This window comes from Triticum aestivum, chromosome 4A (genome assembly GCF_018294505.1).
Source record: "Triticum aestivum cultivar Chinese Spring chromosome 4A, IWGSC CS RefSeq v2.1, whole genome shotgun sequence".
NCBI lineage: Eukaryota > Viridiplantae > Streptophyta > Magnoliopsida > Poales > Poaceae > Triticum > Triticum aestivum.
Window position 1 is genome coordinate 513,442,429 of NC_057803.1, and position 22,314 is coordinate 513,464,742.

Sequence of the window (22,314 nt, forward strand, 5' to 3'; positions counted from 1 at the left end):
CTAGTATATACAAGAAAGTGAGTGGGAGCACTACAACATTTCTGATAAGTATATGTGGATGACATTTTGTTGATCCAAAATAATGTAGAATTTCTGGAAAGCATAAACGGTTGTTTGAAGAGTGTTTTTCAAAGGAAGACCTGGATAAAGTTGCTTACATATTGGGCATCAAGATCTATAGAGATAGATCAAGACGCCTGATGATACTTTCAAAGAAAGCACACCTTGACATGTTTTTGAAGGAGTTCAAAATAGATCAGTCAAAGAAGGGGTTCTTACCTGAGTTGTAAGGTGTGAAGTTGAGTAAGACTCAAAGCTTGACCACGGCAGAAGAAAGAGGAAGGACGAAGGTCGTCCCCTATGCTCTTGTCATAGGCTCTATACGGTATGCCATGCTGAGTACCGCACCTGATGTGTGCCTTGCCACATGTCTGGCAAGAGGGTACAAAGGTGATCTAGGACTGGATCACCAGATAGCAGTTAAAATTATCCTTGGAGGAATAAGGAAATGTTTCTCGGTTATGGAGGTGATAAAGAGTTCAACATAAAGAGTTACGTCGATGCAAGCTTAACACCTATCCGGATAGCTCTGAGTAGAGATACCGGATACGTATAATGGAGCAATAATTTGGAATAGCTCCAAGTGGAACGTGGTAGCAGCATCTACGATATAAAGTTTTGCGAAATACATAGGGATCTGAATATGGCAAGACCCGTTGACTACAACCTCTCTCACAAGCATAACATGATCAAACCCAGAACTCGTTGAGTATTAACACATAGTGATGTGAACTAGATTAGTGACTCTAGTAAACTCTTTGGATGTTGGTCACATGGCGATGTGACCTGTGAGTGTTCATCACATGGTGATGTGAACTAGATTATTGACTCTAGTGCAAGTGGGAGACTGTTGGAAATATGCCCTAGAGGCAATAATAAATTAAGTTATTATTATATTTCATTGTTCATGATAATCGTTTATTATCCATGCTAGAATTCTATTGATAGGAAACTCAGATACATGTGTGGGCACATAGACAACACCATGTCCCTAGTAAGCCTCTAGTTGACTAGCTCGTTGATCAATAGATGGTTACGGTTTCCTGACCATGGACATTGGATGTCGTTGATAACGGGATCACATCATTAGGAGAATGATGTGATGGACAAGACCCAATCCTAAGCCTGGCACAAAGATCGTGTAGTTCGTATGCTAAAGCTTTTCTAATGTCAAGTATCATTTCCTTAGACCATGAGATTGTGCAACTCCCGGATACCGTAGGAGTGCTTTGGGTGTGCCAAACATCACAACGTAACTGGGTGGCTATAAAGGTTCACTACAGGTATCTCCGAAAGTGTCTGTTGGGTTGGCACGAATCGAGACTGGGATTTGTCACTCCATGTAAACGGAGAGGTATCTCTGGGCCCACTCGGTAGGACATCATCATAACACAATGTGACCAAGGAGTTGATCACGGGATGATGTGTTACGGAACGAGTAAAGAGACTTGCCGGTAACGAGATTGAACAAGGTATCGGGATACCGACAATCGAATCTCGGGCAAGTATCATACCGATAGACAAAGGGAATTGTATACGGGTGTCGGTGTCAAAACCGGCGGATCTCGGGTAGGGGTCCCGAACTGTGCGTCAAGGCCGGATGATAACAGGAGACAAGGGACACGATGTTTTTTACCCAGGTTCGGGCCCTCTCGATGGAGGTAAAACCCTACTCCTGCTTGATTAATATTGATGATATGGGTAGTACAAGAGTAGATCTACCACGAGATCAAGGAGGCTAAACCCTAGAAGCTAGCCTATGGTATGATTGTTGTGTATGGAGTTGATTGCCTACGAACTACAACCCTCCGGTTTATATAGACACCGGATAGGGTTAGGGTTACATAGAGTCGGTTACAATGGTAGGAGATCTTGAATATCCGCATCGCCAAGCTTGCCTTCCACGCCAAGGAAAGTCCCATCCGGACACGGGACGAAGTCTTCAATCTTGTATCTTCATAGTCCAGGAGTCCGGCTGAAGGTATAGTCCGGCTACCCGAACACCCCCTAATCCAGAACTCCCTCAGTAGTCCCTGAACCAGGCTTCAATGACGACGAGTCCGGCGCGCAAATTGTCTTCGGCATTGCAAGGCGGGTTCCTCCTCCAAGTCCTTCATAGAAGATTGTAAACACCAAGAGTAGTGTCCGGTTCTGCAAAATATGTTTCCACATATTGCCATAGAGAGAATAATATTGACACAAACCAAATCTGCCAACGTATTCCGCAGTGCGTCATCACACTACGGCCAAGTCCTTTACTCGAATCGTTTTTACTTTTCCACCTCAGCATGTTTTGCGAGGCGGTTTCCTTGGCATGTCTTGTCAAAGCAGAGATCGTGTACCCCCTTTACGGGATTCTCATCAATACGGACGTGGGTAACCCAACTGCGCCATTTATCATGGCGCTTGGGAGGCAAGCGAGTTTTACTAGGCTGGTGGGGACGCACAACCGCATCCGCCCATATAAGGGGATAAGGATCCACCTTTTTACCTACGCCTTCTTCCTCCTTTGCCTATCCATCTCCTGCGCACTCGAGCTCCAGCGCCCAAGCCTGCACTTCCCACCTCAACCTTCTACAGCAATGTCCGGAGCGGGAGGCAAGTGGATGGTCTCCTCCATCAAGGAGGGCCATGTCAAAAAGCTAAGGAAGGCCGGATGCTTGTCCAAAGACATCACGCATCGGCTTCCCGAGGAGGGGCAGCTTCTCCCCACCCCAAGGCCCCATGAGAGGGTAGTATTCCTTCCCCACTTCCTCCGCGGACTGGGTTTTCGACTCCACCCATTTGTCCAGGGGCTCATGTTTTACTATGGCCTGGATTTCCATGATCTGGCCCCGAACTTCATCCTCAACATCTCGGAGTTTATCGTCGTGTGTGAGGCTTTCCTCCGCATCCGCCCCATTTCGGCCTCTGGCTCAAGACCTTCAACGTCAAGCCCAAGGTGGTGCGCGGCAGCCAGGCGGAGTGCGGAGGTGCCATGGCGGGCAATATGGCCAACGTCCTATGGCTCGAGGGCTCCTTCGTGGAGACCCTGGAGGGGTGGCAATCGTGGTGGTTTTACATCACCGAGCCGCGCGATCTGAAATGGATCGCAGCCCCCGAGTTCCAATCCAGACCCCCCACGCGGCTTATGTCCTGGAAAGAGACGGGCCTGTCGTGGGGCGACGAAAAAGAGGTGACCAGACTGCAGACATGCATCCAGTCCCTGGTGAGCAAGCCGATCAAGCTCGTCAATGTAGTCCAGGTTATGCTCGTCCGCCGGATCCTCCCGTGTCAACAACGGGACTTTAATCTGTGGGAGTTCGACCCGGCGCAGCACCAAACCCTTAACAGGCTCTTCGACACGATGTATGAAGACGTTTGGAAGGTGCTAACCAAAGGCGCCGAGGCTCCCACATCCGCTTCCGAGGACCGCGGATACAGCTCGCAACGTCAGGCTAGCGAGGTAAGCTATTTTCACCTTTTACAGGATGTTAAGTTTTTTCATAGTTTGACTCTATGCGGAATCTAAACTCCCTCACCTTTGACAGGCTTGGCAGGCGCGGTCCGGATCGATTAACTGTCCGGCTCCCTTGCCCGAAGACCCAGCCCCTGCTCTCCTAGTGAAGCTGCTGGTTCCGGCACCTTATGTGGTGCCGGAGAAGAAGGCCAAGAAGAAGAAGGTCACGGGGACTCGAAAGAGTGCCCATAATGTGGTGGTGTCGGACTCGTCATCTGACGAGTCCGAGACGCCCTCCTCCCACGAAAATGAGGAGGAGGGAGAAGAAAACTCTCCTCCCCCAGCGGAGGGAGGAGAGAATAGGAAGGCCACCCCAACGGGGGAGGCCGAGGGGTCTAGGAAAAGGAAGACCCCTCCGCCGGACTACGCCCCCAACGCCAAAGAGGGCAAAGAGGAGTGGCCAAACAGGGCCAAGCGTCCGGCGAAATCATAAGTTCGAATATCAGAATAACTCATGATGTTCCTTTGTTGCACAGCTTTCCCTAATGTCGAATGTAATTATGCAGTCCGCCCCGGGCCGAATTCGACGAATCTTCGGGCGGCTCCCTGGACTCATCGGACGTGAACTCAGTTCCGCCCGCTGTCTCCCCCCGCACTGCAGACGACACCGAAGTGGCGTCGTGACAAGCTCCGGGGCAGGAGGAGGTGGTCCTGGAGGAGCCGCAAGGTGACCTCCCGGACCCCAGGAGTAAAGGGGACAAGACCCCCCAGGGCTCCAAGTGCACTGGGGTAAGCTGGACGGTGAGAAGCTTCTGAAGGACGGGCCGCCGCCGGGGAAGGAGCATCGCAAGCCCGAGAACTATTACAAGGATGTTCTTGCGGGTGCCCGCCTTGTGGCGGATGAATGTACCAAGGATGTAATTTTTGAATAAACTCGCTCGTTTTTTTCCTGTGCGCTGAAAACTTGTTCATAGGCGCTTAAGCAATGCTTGTTGAATTTAAAATATTATTTTCTGTGTGGCCGTTTATCAAAAAATTGAGAGATGGCCAGTTGTCGACTTGTGCCCCCATGCCACTAGTGTTGGGGTGTTCGGGATAAACCTGAGCGCTCTTTTTCCCATAGTTGGGTCCTTCGAGGGAGGCGCTCAGCACAACGAACTAGGCAATCAGACTATAATGCTTGAACACTCTCACTTAGCCATAGAACTTTATAATTTAAATTTCGGCGAAGCCCCTAGTTCGGAAGACCGAGTTCGGGGCGCTATCCACGCCTTGGCCAGACAAATCCGGCTCCTCGCTCGAAGCGGCATAAGTCTTTGGGGACTCGAAAAACCTCTCGAACAGCGACCGGTCTCTCGCCTCATCATGACAGTTAGTTTTAGCTTTCTCCACTGAGGTGCTTAACCCAGCTCAACCGGGGCACAATCGCAGTGGTTCTCCTAGTGCTACCTTAGCCGATATAGCAGAACGTAAGGCACCAAAGCATAGGAGCCGGGCAAACCCAACTATTGACCCAAATCATGATTCGGAGCCGATGCATATAGTGCTATAAGTTCGGGATGCCGCACTTGTGAAAGTGTACGGACTTCTCACACCATATTAAAGGGTACTGAAGCCCCTGGCGTACTTGCCATACCACAGTGTACGGGTGCAACATGTCATTAATGAACATATATAAAAGAGAGTAATGCAGAAAATAGACAAAAGCTATGCATTGTTTATATAAAGGCTGCTGTCAGAGCAGAATGATACAAGTGGTATTATAAGGTAAAGATATTGGACTATTTAACATGTCCTAGCCAGGGGCAGGCCGCGGAATTGTATTCAAAACAGGTATACTGCTCATAATAGAGACCACCTGGGGGTTCCATAATGCGGCATGGCTTGTCTGCCTCCCTGGATCTTGCATCATTTGTGCGGCAGTCGAATTGCCGAATAGGTCGTCCGAAGTATGGAGTCCTGAAAGTAAGAAAAAATTAAAAAAAGAATCCGGCAGCCCCTAGTACGTTTTAAGCTGTATTTTGGGTGTGCCGTTATTGTGCCCCTTCCCCTGTGCCCATGGTATTTCAAGGGCGTAGTTATGTACACGAGGTACTGGTTTCGCTATGTCACGAAAGCTGGGGTTGGGGCCGCATTGCTATGCTTGCTCAGAGTGTGCCAGGTGGTCCTGCTGTGGGTTACTCCGGGCGCGCTTGGCAGTGTCTGGCTTTTTAATGGCCGGACTGGAGAATTGCCTGAGAAGGCTACTTTGTACCTCCGCTGCGAGAGCCGCCGTAGGCTCCTCTGTACGGAGGGAGCGTTCGGTGTTTCCGTTGACCGTAATTACTCCTCGAGGGCCTGGCATCTTGAGCTTGAGATATGCGTAGTGCGGCACCGCATTGAACTTTGCGAATGCGGTTCGTCTGAGCAGGGCATGATAGCCACTGCGAAACGGGACTATATCGAAGATTAACTCTTCGCTTCGGAAATTGTCCGGGGATCCGAAGACCACGTCAAGTGTTACTGAGCCTGTACAGTTAGCTTCTACACCTGGTATAACGCCTTTAAAGGTCGTTCTTGTGGGATTAATCCTTGAGGGATCTATGCCCATTTTCCGCACTGTATCCTGATAAAGTAGGTTCAGGCTACTGCTGCCGTCCATGAGGACTCTTGTGAGATGAAATCCGTCAATGATTGGGTCGAGAACCAATGCGGCGAAGCCGCCATGATGGATGCTAGTGGGATGGTCCCTTCGATCAAAAGTGATCGGGCAGGAGGACCATGGGTTGAACTTTGGGGCGACTAGCTCTATCGCGTATACGTCCCGTAGCGCACGCTTCCACTCCCGCTTGGGAATGTGGGTTGCGTATATCATGTTTACCGTCCGCACTTGTGGAGGAAAGCCCTTCTGTCCATTGTTGTTCGGCGGCTTGGGCTCCTCGTCATCGCTGTGCAGCCCCTTGTCTCTGTTTTTGGCCCTTAACTTGCCTGCCTGCTTGAACACCCAACAATCCCTGTTAGTGCGATTGGCTGGCCTTTCGGGGGTGCCATGTATCTGGCACAAGCGATCGAGTATTCGGTCCAAACTGGACGGGCCCTGAGTATTCTTTTTGAATGGCTTTTTCCGCTGACCGGATTTATAGCCTTTGAATCCGGCATTGACTGCCGTGTCTTCATTGCTGTCGCTGTTAACGCGGCGTTTTTGCTTATTCCGATGTGTCCTGCCACTTTTGTCCTTGGTATCCGAATTACCAGGGTTCTTTGATAAGTTGTTATTGCGAGCTAGCCAGCTGTCTTCTCCCGCACAAAAGCGGGTCATGAGTGTCGTGAGGGCTGCCATGGATTTCGACTTTTCCTTTCCCAGGTGCCGGGCAAGCCACTCGTCGCGGATGTTATGCTTGAAGGCTGCTAGGGCCTCTGTGTCCGGACAGTCGACTATCTGGTTTTTCTTTGTTAGGAACCGTGTCCAGAATTGTCTAGCCGATTCTTCTGGCTGCTAAATCATGTGGCTTAAGTCGTCCACATCCGGCGGTCGCACGTAAGTGCCCTGGAAGTTGTCGAGGAATGCGGCTTCCAGGTCCTCCCAAGAACCGATTGAGTCTGCTGGCAAGCTGTTAAGCCAATGTCGGGCCGGTCCTTTAAGTTTGAGCGGGAGGTATTTGATGGCGTGTAGATCATCGCCGCGTGCCATGTGGATGTGAAGGAGATAATCCTCGATCCATACCGCTGGATCTGTTGTGCCATCGTATGATTCGATGTTTACGGGTTTGAAACCCTCTGGGATTTTATGATCCATTACTTCATTTGTGAAGCATAGCGGGTGTGCGGCGCCTCTGTACTGGGCTATATCACGACGTAGCTCGGAAGAGCTATGTCTGTTGTGTTCGGCCCAGCCGGATTTTTGTATCCGGAGTGAAGATCATTGTCACATGCCGTAGGGCGCCTGCGCGATCCGTAGATCGATCTTGTTTGTCTTGCCTTATCCTCCAGTATGTCTCGTAGGTCGGGCGCATTGTCCCGTGCCTTAGTTGAGCAGCGTCGGGGCATGGCTTGGGTGGAGGGCTGAGAGGCCTCTCTGTCACGGCCACGAGGTGGCCGGTCTACCATGTCATGCGCTGGTGATGTAGGTGCTTCCTCCTCTGACCGGGGTAGCGGCCTGCGCTTCGGGTAACTCTTGGAGGGGCGTTCGAGTTTATACTCTTCGGCCGCAAGGACTTTAGTCCATCTGTCAGCTAGCAAATCTTGGGCAGCTCTAAGCTGTTGCTGCTTTTTCTTGAGGCTGCTTGTCGTGGCTAAAAGCCTGCGTTTAAAATGCTCTTGTTCGGCGGGGTCTGATAGTATGACGAATTCGTCGTCATCGAGGCTTGCCTCGTCTTTGGAGGGAGGCGTATAGTTATCATCCTCGACCTCTCGGTCTGCCGCTCTCTCATGAGGGCTGGCTTCTCCATCTTCCTGTGCCGAATCTTGCTAAGGTGGGTGTTCTTCGGCGCTATCTGGGGTAGTATTATCTCCCGTGCCAGAATCACCATTTTTGCTTTGACGGGATTTAGAGCGGCGCCGCTGGCGCCGGCGCTTTGGCTGTTTCTTGGGGGCGTCATCCCCCACTGTTCCATCGCCATCTCCATCTTTTGGAGTGTCCACCATATATATGTCATATGACGAGGTGGCCTTCCAGCGCCCTACAGGTGCTGGTTCCTGTTCGTCTACTACATCATCGTCCATGCCGTCGATGTCTTCGGAGCTGAAGTCAAGCATGTCGGTTAGATCGTCGACAGTGGCTACAAAGTGGGTGGTGGGTGGGCTTTGAATTTCCTCATCGTCCGTATTCCACCCTCGCTGACCGTAGTCCGGCCAGGGCTCTCCTGATAAAGAGAGAGACTTAAGAGAATTCAGGATGTCGCCAAAAGGCGAATGCTGAAAGATGTCTGCGGCGGTGAACTCCATTATCGGCGCCCAATCAGATTCGATTGGTAGGGGTGCGGGGGGTTCGGAGTCCGGGGAGGAGTCCGGATCCTCGGAGTCACGGGTAGTGCAGAGTGCGGGGCTAGCGTTCGACTCGATCGCCTCTAAGATCGCAGCCCCTGAGGCAGCGTCCAACCACTGATCCTCGATCGGTGCAGTAGGCTCTGAATCAATGGTCGAAACCGATGCGTATGCGGCCTCCAAGGCGTTGTTCGGCGGCAGAGCTATATCTTGCCCATCGAGACAGTGTGGCGCGCTTGGCTGTGGCTCGAATCCATCGAAGATCAAGTCCCCGTGGATGTCAGCCGTGTAGTTTAGGCTTCCAAACCTGACCTGATGGCCAGGGGCGTAGCTTTCGATCTGCTCCAGGTGGCCGAGCGAATTGGCCCCCAGAGCGAAGCCGCCGAAGACGAAGATCTGTCTAGGGAGAGAAGTCTCACCCTGGACCGTATCGTTGTTGATGATCAAAGGAGCCATCGGGCCTAAAGGCGACGACACAGAGGAACTCTCAATGAAAGAACCAATGTCGGTGTCAAAACCGGCGGATCTCGGGTAGGGGGTCCCGAACTGTGCGTCAAGGCCGGATGGTAACAGGAGACAAGGGACACGATGTTTTTTACCCAGGTTCGGGCCCTCTCGATGGAGGTAAAACCCTACTCCTGCTTGATTAATATTGATGATATGGGTAGTACAAGAGTAGATCTACCACGAGATCAAGGAGACTAAACCCTAGAAGCTAGCCTATGGTATGATTGTTGTGTATGGAGTTGATTGCCTACGGACTACAACCCTCTGGTTTATATAGACACCGGATAGGGTTAGGGTTACACAGAGTCGGTTACAATGGTAGAAATCTTGAATATCCGCATCGCCAAGCTTGCCTTCCACACCAAGGAAAGTCCCATCCGGACACGGGACGAAGTCTTCAATCTTGTATCTTCATAGTCCAGGAGTCCGGCTGAAGGTATAGTCCGGCTACCCGATCACCCCCTAATCCAGGACTCCCTCAACGGGATTGATTGAATCCTTGACATCGTGGTTCATCCGATGAGATCATCGTGGAACATGTAGGAGCCAACATGGGTATCCAGATCCCGCTGTTGGTTATTCACCGGAGAGTTGTCTCGGCCATGTCTGCATGACTCCCGAACCCATAGGGTCTACACACTTAAGGTTCGATGACGCTAGGGTTATAGGGAAAGTATGTATGCGGTTACCGAATGTTGTTCGGAGTCTCGGATGAGATCCCGGACGTCACGAGGAGTTCCAAAATGGTCCGGAGGTAAAGATTGATATATGGGAAGTATGGTTTTGGCCACCGGAAGTGTTCCAGGCATCACCGATAGTGTAACGGGACCACCGGAGGGGTCCGGGGGTCCACCGGGAGGGGCCACGGGCCCCGGAGGCCTACATGGGCCAATAGTGGGAAGGGACCAGCCCCTAGGTGGGCTGGGGTGCCTCCTACCAAGGCCCAAGGCGCAAGGGAGAGTGGGAGGGGGCAAACCCTAGGTCCAGATGGGCCTTAAGGCCCACCCTAGGTGCGCCCCCCTCTCTCCTCCCTTGGCCGCAACCCTAGATGGGTTTTGGGGCTGCCGCCACCCCTAGGGACGGAACCCTAGATGGGGGCGCAGCCCCTCCCCTTCCCCTATATATACTTGAGGTATTGGGGGCTGCAACATACACGAGATAATCTCCCTCTTGGCGCAGCCCTACCTCTCTCCCTCCTCGTCTCTCGCAGTGCTTGGCAAAGCCCTGCTGGAGTTCCGCGCTCCTCCACCAACACCACGTCGTCGTGCTGCTGCTGGACAGAGTCTTCCCCAACCTCTCCTTCTCCCCTTGCTGGATCAAGGCGTAGGAGACATCATCGGGTTGCATGTGTGTTGAACGCGGAGGCGCCGTGGTTCGGCGCTTAGATCGGAATCAACCGCAATCTAAATCGCTACAAGTATGACTCCTTCATCTGCGTTCATGCAACGCTTCCGCTTAGCGATCTACAAGGGTATGTAGATGCACTCTCCTTCCCCTCGTTGCTAGATTACTCCATAGATTGATCTTGGTGATGCGTAGAAAATTTTAAATTTCTGCTACGATCCCCAACACGTTGAGCATGAACATTATATCTGGATCTTGTTTGATGCGAGACGGTTATTCATTTAAATCATAGAATAATGGTTGTTCTATTTATATGAGTAATATCTTTTATGGTCATGCACCCTTGATGAGTGGTCTATTTTTACTAAATCTTGATCGTAGTGATACACATGTTCATAGTATTGAAGCCAAAAGATATAAGTTTAATAATGATAGTGCAACTTATTTGTGGCACTGCCGTTTTGGTCATATTTGTGCAAAGCGCATGAAGAAACTCCATGTCGACGGACTTTTGGAATCACTTGATTATGAATCACTTGATGCTTGCGAACCATGCCTCATGGGCAAGATGACTAAGTCTCCGTTCTCCGTAACAATGGAGTGAGCAACAGACTTATTGGAAATAACACATACTGATGTATGCGGTCCGACGAGTGTTGTTGCTTGCGGCGGGTATCATTATTTTCTTACCTTCACAGATGATTTGAACAGATATGGGTATATCTATTTGATGAAACATAAGTTTGAAACATTTGAAAAGTTCAAAGAATTTCAGAGTGAAGACGAAAATCATCGTAACAAGAAAATTAAGTTTCTCCGATCTGATCGTGGAGGAGAATATTTGAGTTACGAGTTTGGTCTTCATTTGAAACAATGCGGAATAGTTTCGCAACTCACGCCACCTGGAACACCACAACGTAATGGTGTGTCCGAACATCGTAATCGCACTTTATTAGATATGGTACGATCTATGATGTCTCTCACAGATTTACCGCTATTGTTTTGGGGTTATGCTTTAGAGACGGTTGCATTCACGTTAAATAGGGAACCATCAAAATCCGTTGAGACGACACCTTATGAATTTTGGTTTGGCAAGAAACCCGAGTTGTCATTTCTTAAAGTTTGGGGCTGCGATGCTTGTGTGAAAAAGCTTCGGCCTGATAAGCTCGAACCCAAATCGGAGAAATGTGTCTTCATAGGATACCGAAAGGAAACTGTTGGGTACACCTTCTATCACAGATCCGAAGGCAAGATATTCGTTGCTAAGAATGGATCCTTTCTAGAGAAGGAGTTTCTCTCGAAAGAAGTGAGTGGGAGGAAAGTAGAACTTGACGAGGTAATTGTACCTACTCCCTTATTGGAAAATAGTTCATCACAGAAATCAATTCTAGTGATTCCTACACCAGTAAATAAGGAAGCTAATGATGATGATCATGAAACTTCTGATCAAGTTACTACCGAACCTCGTAGGTCAACTAGAGTAAGATCCGCATCAGAGTGGTACGGTAATCCTGTTCTGGAGGTCATGTTACTTGACCATGACGAACCTACGAACTATGAGGAAGCGATGATGAGCCCAGATTCCGCAAAATGGCTTGAGGGCATGAAATCTGAGATGGGGTTCATGTATGAGAACAAAGTGTGGACTTTGGTTGACTTGCCCGATGATCGGCAGGCCATAGAGAATAAATGGATCTTCAAGAAGAAGACTGGCACTGGCGGTAATGTTACTGTCTACAAAGCTCGACTTGTTGCAAAAGGTTTTCGATAAGTTCAAGGAGTTGACTACGATGAGACCTTCTCACCCGTAGCGATGCTTAAGTCCATCCTAATCATGTTAGCAATTGCCGCATTTTATGATTATGAAATTTGGCAAATGGATGTCAAAATTGAATTCCTTAATGGATATCTTAAAGAAGAGTTGTATATGATGCAACCAGAAGGTTTTGTCAATCCAAAAGGTGCTAACAGAGTATGCAAGCTCCAGCGATCCATTTATGGACTGGTGCAAGCCTCTCGGGGTTGGAATATACGCTTTGATAGTGTGATCAAAGCATATGGTTTTATACAGACTTTTGGAGAAGCTTGTATTTACAAGAAAGTGAGTGGGAGCTCTGTAGCATTTCTGATATTATATGTGGATGACATATTGTTGATCGGAAATGATACTGAATTTCTGAATATCATAAAAGGATACGTGAATAAGAATTTTTCAATGAAAGCCCTCGGTGAAGCTGCTTATATATTGGGCATCAAGATCTATAGAGATAGATCAAGATGCTTAATTGAACTTTCACAAAGCACATACCTTGATAAAGTTTTGAAGAAGTTCAAAATGGATCAAGCAAAGAAAGGTTTCTTGCATGTGTTACAAGGTGTGAAGTTGAGTCAGACTCAATGCCCGGCCACTGCAGAAGATAGAGAGAAAATTAAAGTCATTCCCTATGCTTCAGCCATAGGTTCTATCATGTATGCAATGCTACATACCAGACCTGATGTGTGCCTTGCTATTAGTTTAGCATGGAGGTACCAAAGTAATCCAGGAGTGGATCACTGGACAGCGGTCAAGAACATCCTGAAATACCTGAAAAGGATTAGGGATATGTTTCTTGTTTATGGAGGTTACAAAGAGCTCGTCGTAAACGGTTACGTTGATGCAAGCTTTGACACTGATTCGGATGACTCTAAGTCAAAAACCGGATACGTATTTTTATTGAATGGTGGAGCTGTCAGTTGGTGCAGTTCCAAGTAGAGCGTCGTGGCGGGATCTATGTGTGAAGCAGAGTACATAGCTGCTTCGGAAGCAGGAAACGAAGGAGTCTGGATGAAGGAGTTCATATCCAATCTAGGTGTCATACCTAGTGCATCGGGTCCAATGAAAATCTTTTGTGACAATATTGGTGCAATTGCCTTGGCAAAGGAATCCAGATTTCACAAGAGAACCAAGCACATCAAGAGATGCTTCAATTCCATCCACGGTCAAGTCAAGGTGGGAGACACAAAGATTTGCAAGATACATATGGATCTGAATGTTGTAGACCCGTTGACTAAGCCTCTCTCACGAGCAAGACATGATCAGCACCAAGACTCCATGGGTGTTAGAATCATTACAATGTAATCTAGATTATTGACTCTAGTGCAAGTGGGAGACTGAAGGAAATATGCCCTAGAGGCAATAATAAAGTTGTTATTTATATTTCCTTATATCATGATAAATGTTTATTATTCATGCTAGAATTTTATTAACCGGAAACTTAGTACATGTGTGAATACATAGACAAACAGAGTGTCCCTAGTATGCATCTACTTGACTAGCTTGTTAATCAAAGATGGTTAAGTTTCCTAGCCATGGACAAAGAGTTGCCATTTGATAAACGGGATCACATCATTAGAGAATGATGTGATTGACTTCACCCATCAATTAGCTTAGCACTATGATCGTTTAGTTTATTGCTATTGCTTTCTCCATAACTTATACATGTTTCTATGACTATGAGATTATGCAACTCCCGAATACCGGAGGAACATTTAGTGTGCTATCAAATGTCACAACGTAACTGGGTGACTATAAAGATGCTCTACAGGTGTCTCCGATGGGGTTTGTTGAGTTTGCATAGATCGAGATTAGGATTTGTCACTCCGTGTATCGGAGAGGTATCTCGGGGCTCTCTCGGTAATGCACATCACTATAAGCCTTGCAAGCAATGTGACTAATGAGTTAGTTACGGGATGTAGCATCACGGAACGAGTAAAGAGACTTGCCGGTAATGAGATTGAACTCGGTATTGAGATACCGATGATCGAATCTCGGGCAAGTAACATACCGATGACAAAAGGAACAACGTATATTGTTATGCAGTTTGACCGATAAAGATCTTCGTAGAATATGTAGGAGCCAATATGAACATCCAGGTTCTGCTATTGGTTATTGACCGGAGATGTGTCTCGGTCATGTCTCATAGTTCTCGAACCCGTAGGGTCCGCGCGCTTAACGTTCGGTGACGATCAGTATTATGAGTTTATGTGTTTTGATGTACCTAAGATAGTTCGGAGTCCTGGATAGGATCACAGACATGATGAGGAGTCTCGAAATGGTTGATAAATAAAGATTGATATATTGGACGGCTATATTCAGACACGGGAAGTGTTTCGGGTGATTTCGGAAAAAACCGGAGTGCCGGAGGGTTACCGAACCCCCCCCCCCCGGTGAACTAGTGGGCCTAGATGGGCCTTAGTGGAGAGAGAGAGAAGGGCTGCCAGGGCAGGACGTGTGCCCCCTCCCCCTTGATTCCGAATTGGACTAGGAGGGGTGGCGCCCCCCTTTCCTTCCCCTATCCCACTCCTTCCTTCCCCCTTCTAGTAGGACTAGGAAAGGAGGAATCCTACTCCTACTAGGAGGAGGATTCCTCCCCTCCTTGGCGCTCCCTAGGGACGGCCGGCCTCCCCCTTCCTCCTTTATATACGGGGGCAGGGGCACCCTAGAACACACAACAGACATGTGTCTTAGCCGTGTGCAGTGCCCCCCTCCAGCATAATCCACCTCGGTCATATCATCGTAGTGCTTAGGCGAAGCCCTGCGCCGGTAACTTCATCATCACCGTCATCACGCCGTCATGCTGACGAAGCTCTCCCTCGACACTCAGCTGGATGGAGAGTTCATGGGATGATGTCTACTACACAACCTTATTCTTGTAGACGTTGTTGGGCCTCCAAGTGCAGAGGTTTGTAGGACAGTAGCAAATTTCCCTCAAGTGGATGACCTAAGGTTTATCAATTCGTAGGAGGCGTAGGATGAAGATGGTGTCTCTCAAGCAACCCTGCAACCAAATAACAAAGAGTCTCTTGTGTCCCCAACACACCCAATACAATGGTAAATTGTATAGGTGCACTAGTTCGGCGAAGAGATGGTGATACAAGTGGTATATGGATGGTAGATAAAGGTATTTGTAATCTGAAATTATAAAAACAGCAAGATAACTAATGGTAAAAGTGAGCGTAAACGGTATTGCAATGCTAGGAAATAAGGCCGAGGGTTCATACTTTCGCTACTGCAAGTTCCCTCAACAATAATAACATAATTGGATCACATAACTATCCCTCAACATGCAACAAAGATTCACTCCAAAGTCACTAATAACGGAGAACAAATGAAGAGATTATGGTAGGGTACGAAACCACCTCAAAGTTATTCTTTCCAATCAATCCGTTGGGCTATTCCTATAACTGTCACAAATAGCCCTAGAGTTCGTACTAGAATAACACCTTAAGACATAAATCAACCAAAATCCTAATGTCACCTAGATAATCCAATGTCACCTCAAGTATCAGTGGGTACGATTATAAGATATGCATCACACAATCTCAGATTCATCTATTCAACCAACACATAGAACCTCAAAGAGTGCCCCAAAGTTTCTACCGGAGAATCATGACGAAAACATGTGCCAACCCCTATGCATAGGTTCATGGGCGGAACCCGCAAGTTGATCACCAAAACATACATCAAGTGAATCACGTGATATCCCATTGTCACCACAGATATGCACGGCAAGACATACATCAAGTGTTCTCAAATCTTTAAAGAATCAATCCGATAAGATAACTTCAAAGGGGAAACTCAATCCATTACAAGAGAGTAGAGGGGGGGAAGAAACATCATAGGATCCAAATATAATAGCAAAGCTCGCGATACATCAAGATCGTATCACCTCAAGAACACGAGAGAGAGAGAGAGAGAGAGAGAGAGAGAGATCAAACACATAGCTACTGGTACATAACCTCAGCCCCGAGGGAGAACTACTCCCTCCTCGTCATGGAGAGCACCGGGATGATGAAGATGGCCACCGGAGAGGGATTGCCCCCTCCGGCAGGGTGCCGGAACGGGTCTAGATTGGTTTTCGGTGGCTACAGAGGCTTCTGGCGGCGGAACTCCCGATCTATTGTGCTCCCCAATAGTTTTAGGGTATATGGATATATATATGCGGAAGAAATACATCAGGAGAGCCACGAGGGGCCCACGAGGGTGGAGGGCGCGCCCAGGGGGGTGGGCGCGCCCCCTGCCTCGTGGCTTCATCGTTGATCCCCTGACGTGCACTCCAAGTCTCTTGTATTGCTTTCTTTCCAAAAATAACTTTTCCGAAGGTTTCATTCCGTTTGATATTCCTTTTCTGTGAAACACTGAAACAAGGGAAAAACAGAAACTGGCACTAGGCTCTGGGTTAATAGGTTAGTCCCAAAAATCATATAAAATAGCATATAAAGGCATATAAAACATCCAAGGTTGATAATATAATAGCATGGAACAATCAAAAATTATAGATACGTTGGAGACGTATCAGCATCCCCAAGCTTAATTCCTGCTCGTCCTCGAGTGGTAAATGATAAAAATGGAATTTTTGATGTGGAATGCTACCTAACATCTTTCTATAAGTATTTCTCTTTATTGTGGCATGAATGTTCAGATCCATAAGATTCGAGACAAAAGTTTAATATTGACATAAAAATAATAATACTTCAAGCATACTAACAAAGCAATTATGTCTTCTCAAAATAACATGGCCAAAGAAAGCTATCCCTACAAAATCATATAGTCTGGCTATGCTCTATCTTCACCACACAAAATATTTAAATCATGCACAACCCCGATGACAATCCAAGTAATTGTTTCATACTTTTAATGTTCTCAAACTTTTTCAATCTTCACGCAATTCATGAGCGTGAGCCATGGACATAGCACTATAGGTGGAATAGAATGGTGGTTGTGGAGAAGACAAAAAGGAGAAGATAGTCTCACATCAACTAGGCGTATCAACGGGCTGTGGAGATGCCCATCAATAGATATCAATGTGAGTGAGTAGGGATTGCCATGCAACGGATGCACTAGAGCTATAAGTGTATGAAAGCTCAACAAAAGAAACTAAGTGGGTGTGCATCCAACTCGCTTGCTCACGAAGACCTAGGGCATTTTGAGGAAGCCCATCATTGGAATATACAAGCCAAGTTCTATAATGAAATATTCCCACTAGTATATGAAAGTGACAACATAGGAGACTCTCTATTATGAAGATCATGGTGCTACTTTGAAGCACAAGTGTGGTGAAAGGATAGTAGCATTGCCCCTTCTCTCTTTTTATCTCTTTTTATTTTTTTTATTTGGGCCTTTTCTCTCTTTTTTATGGCCTCTTTTTTTGGGGGGCTTCTTTGGCCTCTTTTATTTATTTATTTTCGTCCGAAGTCTCATCTCGACTTGTGGGGGAATCATAGTCTCCATCATCCTTTCCTCACTGGGACAATGCTCTAATAATGATGATCGTCACACTTTTATTTACTTACAACTCAAGAATTACAACTCGATACTTAGAACAAAATATGACTAGATGAATGCCTCCGGCGGTGTACCGGGATGTGCAATGACTCATGAGTGACATGTATGAAAGAATTATGAACGGTGGCTTTGCCAAAAATACAATGTCAACTACACGATCATGCAAAGCAATATGACAACGATGAAGCGTGTCATAATAACGGAACGGTGGAAAGTTGCATGGCAATATATCTCGGAATGGCTATGGAAATGCCATAATAGGTAGGTATGGTGGCTGTTTTGAGGAAGGTATATGGTGGTTTTATGGTACCGGAGAAAGTTGTGCGGTACTAGAGAGGCTAGCAATGGTGGAAGGGTGAGAGTGCGTATAATCCATGGACTCAACATTAGTCATAAAGAACTCACATACTTATTGCAAAAATCTATTGGTTATCGAAACAAAGTACTACACGCATGCTCCTATGGGAATAGATTGGTAGGAAAAGACCATCGCTCGTCCCCGACTGCCACTCATAAGGAAGACAATCAATAAATAAATCATGCTCCGACTTCATCACATAACGGTTCACCATACGTGCATGCTACGGGAGTCACAAACTTTAACACGAGTATTTCTCAAATTCACAAATACTCAACTAGCATGACTCTAATATCACCATCTCCATATCTCAAAACAATTATCAAGTATCAAACTTCTCATAGTATTCAATGCACTTTATATGATAGTTTTTATTATATCCCTCTTGGTTGCCCATCATATTAGGACTAAATTCATAACCAAAGCAAATTACCATGTTGTTTAGGACTCTCAAAATAATATCAGTGATGCATGAGAGTTCATCTATTTCTACAAAATAAAACCACCACCGTGCTCTAAAAGGATATAAGTGAAGCACTAGAGCAAATGACAAACTACTCCGAAAGATATAAGTGAAGATCAATGAGTGGTTGAATAATTATGCAACTATGTGAAGACTCTCTAACATTTAATAATTTCAGATCTTGGTATTTTATTCAAACATCAAGCGAAACTAAATAAAATAAAATGACGCTCCAAACAAAACACATATCATGTGGTAAATAAAAATATAGCTCCAAGTAAAGTTACCGATGAATGAAGACGAAAGAGGGGATGCCTTCCGGGGCATCCCCAAGCTTAGGATTTTGGTTGTCCTTGAATATTACCTTGGGGTTCCTTGGGCATCCCCATGATTAGGATCTTGCCACTCCTTATCCCATAGTCCATCAAAACTTAACCCAAAACTTGAAAACTTCACAACACAAAACTTAACAGAAAACTTGTAAACTCCGTTAGTATAAGAAAGAAAATCACCATCATAAGGTACTGTAATGAACTCATTCTAAATTCATATTGGTGTAATATCTACTGTATTCCAACTTCTCTATGGTTCATACCCTCTGATACTACTCATAGATTCATCAAAATAAGCAAACAACACAATGAAAACAGAATCTGTCAAAAACAGAACAGTCTGTAGTAATCTGTAGGTTTCGACCACTTATGTAACTCATAAAGTTCTCAAATAAATTGGTGGACCTGAGTAATTTATCTATTAATCATATGCAAAAATAATTAACTAAATATCACTCTCCAATAAAAATGGCATTAAGTCTCGTGAGCGCTAAAGTTTCTATTTTTTACAGCATGAACATAAAGACTTCACCCAAGTCTTCCCAAAGGTTCTACTTGGCACAAACACTAATTAAAACATAAAACCACATCTAAACAGATGATAGATAAATTATTTATTACTAAACAGGAACAAAAATCAAGGAATAAAAATAAAGTTGGGTTGCCTCCCAACAAGCGCTATCGTTTAACGCCCCTAGCTAGGCATGATGATTTCAATGACGCTCACATAAAAGATTAGAATTGAAACATAAAGAGAGCATCATGAAGAATATGACTAGTACATTTAAGTCTAACCCACTTCCTATGCATAGGGATTTTGTGAGCAAACAACTTGTGGGAACAAGAATCAACTTGCATAGGAAGGTAAAACAAGCATAACTTCAAAATTTTAAGCACATAGAGAGGAAACTTGATATTATTGCAATTCCTACAAGCATATATTCCTCCCTCATAATAATTTTCAGTAGCATCATGAATGAATTCAACAATATAACCAACACCTAAAGCATTCTTTTCATGATCTACAAGCATAGAATTTTTATTACTCTCCACATAAGCAAATTTCTTCTCGTGAATAATAGTGGGAGCAAACTCAACAAAATAATTATCATGTGAGGCATAATCCAATTGAAAACTAAAATCATGATGAAAAGTTTCATGGATATCATTATTCTTGATAGCATACAAGTCATCACAATAATCATCATAGATAGCAACTTTGTTCTCATAATCAATTGGAACCTCTTCCGGGATAGTGGATTCATCACAAAATAAAGTCATGACCTCTCCAAATCTACTTTCATCAATATAATCATCATAAATAGGAGGCATGCTTTCATCATAATAAATTTGCTCATCAAAACTTGGGGGACAAAAAATTCATCTTCATCAAACATAGCTTCCCGAAGCTTGTGGCTTTGCATATCATTAGCATCATGGATTTCAAGGAGTTCATACTAACAACATTGCAATCATGCTCATCATTCAAAGATTTAGTGACAAACATTTTTAATGCATTCTTCTTCAAACACTTTGGCACAATTATCCTTTCCATCATACTTACAAAAGATATTAAAAAGATGAAGCGTATGAGGCAAACTTAATTCCATTTTTTTGTAATTTTCTTTTATAAACTAAACTAGTGATAAAACAAGAAACTAAATGAATCGATTGCAAGATCTAAAGATATACCTTCAAGCACTCACCTCCCCGGCAACGACGCCAGAAAAGAGCTTGATGTATACTACACAACCTTCTTCTTGTAGACGTTGTTGGGCCTCCAAGTGCAGAGGTTTGTAGGACAGTAGCAAATTTCCCTCAAGTGGATGACCTAAGGTTTATCAATCCGTAGGAGGCGTAGGATGAAGATGGTCTCTCTCAAGCAACCCTGCAACCAAATAACAAAGAGTCTCTTGTGTCCCCAACACACCCAATACAATGGTAAATTGTATAGGTGCACTAGTTCGGTGAAGAGATGGTGATACAAGTGGTATATGGATGGTAGATAAAGGTATTTGTAATCTGAAATTATAAAAACAGCAAGGTAACTAATGGTAAAAGTGAGCGTAAACGGTATTGCAATGCTAGGAAATAAGGCCTAGGGTTCATACTTTCGCTACTGCAAGTTCCCTCAACAATAATAACATAATTGGATCACATAACTATCCCTCAACATGCAACAAAGAGTACCTCCAAAGTCACTAATAGCAGAGAACAAATGAAGAGATTATGGTAGGGTACGAAACCACCTCAAAGTTATTCTTTCCAATCAATCCGTTGGGGTATTCCTATAAGTGTCACAAACAGCCCTAGAGTTCGTACTAGAATAACACCTTAAGACACAAATCAACCAAAACCCTAATGTCACCTAGATACTCCAATGTCACCTCAAGTATCCGTGGGTATGATTATACGATATGCATCACACAATCTCAGATTCATCTATTCAACCAACACATAGAACCTCAAAGAGTGCCCCAAAGTTTCTACCGGAGAATCACGACGAAAACGTGTGCCAACCCCTATGCATAGGTTCATGGGCGGAACCCGCAAGTTGATCACCAAAACATACATCAAGTGAATCACGTGATATCCTATTGTCACCACAGATACGCACGGCAAGACATACATCAAGTGTTCTCAAATCTTTAAAGACTCAATCTGATAAGATAACTTCAAAGGGGAAACTCAATCCATTACAAGAGAGTAGAGGGGGGGAAGAAACATCATAGGATCCAAATATAATAGCAAAGCTTGCGATACATCAAGATTGTATCACCTCAAGAACACGAGAGAGAGAGAGAGAGAGAGAGAGAGAGAGAGAGATCAAACACATAGCTACTGGTACATAACCTCAGCCCCGAGGGAGAACTACTGCTTCCTCGTCATGGAGAGCACCGGGATGATGAAGATGGCCACCGGAGAGGGATTGCCCCCTCCGGCAGGGTGCCGAAACGGGTATAGATTGGTTTTCAGTGGCTACGGAGGCTTCTGGCGGCGGAACTCCCGATCTATTGTGCTCCCCGATAGTTTTACGGTATATGGATATATATATATGTGCGGAAAAAATACATCAGGGGAGCCACGAGGGTGGAGGGCGCGCCCAGGGGGTGGGCGCACCCCCTGCCTTGTGGCTTCCTCGTTGATCCCCTGACGTGCACTCCAAGTCTCCTGTATTGCTTTCTTTCCAAAAATAACTTTTCCGAAGGTTTCATTCCGTTTGGACTCCGTTTGATATTCCTTTTCTGCGAAACACTGAAACAAGGGAAAAACATAAACTGGCACTGGGCTCTGGGTTAATAGGTTAGTCCCAAAAATCATACAAAATAGCATATAAAGGCATATAGAACATCCAAGGTTGATAATATAATAGCATGGAACAATCAAAAATTATAGATACGTTGGAGACGTATCATGGAACGTCACCGAGCCGAACGTGTGCAAATTGCAGAGGTGTCGCACTTTCGGTACTAGGATCAGTCGGATCGTGAAGACGTACGACAACATCAACCGCGTTGTCATAAC